At 38.7% G+C, this 1,111-nt stretch overlaps 1 protein-coding gene across 1 annotated transcript in view; it reads right to left on the bottom strand.

Moving 5' to 3' along the window:
* Positions 1 to 1,111, bottom strand: part of CARD16 (caspase recruitment domain family member 16) — a 7,155-nt gene that overhangs the window by 1,119 nt on the left and 4,925 nt on the right. The window lies entirely within an intron of this gene.

The following is a 1,111-nucleotide window of genomic DNA, read 5'->3' on the forward strand; positions in this document are numbered from 1 at the left end:
TAACTAATATGAAGAAGTGTATTGTGATTGGGGAAAAAAGGGGAAATTCTTGGTAGCAGATCCACCCAAAAATGTGATACTAGTAGATTATGATTATTAAGATGAAAACACCTTTCTTAGTGACTTGGGTCAAATTTGGCTTTTTTGTATTCAGCTAAAACAGCTTGAGTCTTGATATTTTTTTACTCTACTGTACTCACTCATCTAAGTGGACAGTTTCTTGTCACTGAGCAAGAGTATATTGAATAAGTATTTAATAGAGTGCTATTCATTAGAAACACAATTAAGTCACATGTGCAATTGAATTTTTTCTAATGCTCACATCATAAAAGGAAAGAAAAACAGATGAAATTAATTCTAATAATATTTTATTTGACATAATATATTCAAACTATTATCATTTTAACATGTGTTCAAGCACTCTGTAGTCACAATGTGGCTGGTAGCTATCATATTGGACTAGAGGCCTAGTGCACAAATTTGTGCATGGGTGGGGTCTGGCTGGACCACTCTGATCAAGGCCAATTAGGCTGGCCCACCATAGGGGAAGTGCCGTGGGCAGTTGGCTGGCTGGCCCTGACAGCTAGTGGAACATCCAGTGGAATTGACAATTTGCATACTAGCCATTTATTTTATAGGATGGTAGAACATCCCAAGTCTGCTCCTAATTTATACACAAAACAGACACAGACGCCCACTAAGCACCTAAAAGAATCCTCAATCCTGTAACATCCAGGCATTATTTTTTCAGGGACCTCAGCCTGAATTCTCAACTTGTTCAGAGGAGATGGGCTTCTAGAATTCCTTTAAAATCTGTGGAGTTAGCTATGTCCAGGAGAAAAGCTAACTAGCCATCAGAGTACTGATTCCAGGGCCAGGGGGACAACATTTTGCTTGGAGATTCTAACATACACTTGACGTCCTTGCCTCCAAAGTTCTGATGAACTGACACTAAATTTTCAACCCATGTTTTAAAATGTGAGGGAATGACTCCTCCCTTTTGAAGAAGTTTGTTTCTGACTCACCCTGACACAATTCTTAAAGAAACCTTACTGTATCCGTCACAGTTTGGCATCACTTGACAAATTTTGCAAGAGACTGGAAAAGTCCA

Source organism: Myotis davidii, unplaced genomic scaffold (genome assembly GCF_000327345.1).
Source record: "Myotis davidii unplaced genomic scaffold, ASM32734v1 scaffold468, whole genome shotgun sequence".
NCBI lineage: Eukaryota > Metazoa > Chordata > Mammalia > Chiroptera > Vespertilionidae > Myotis > Myotis davidii.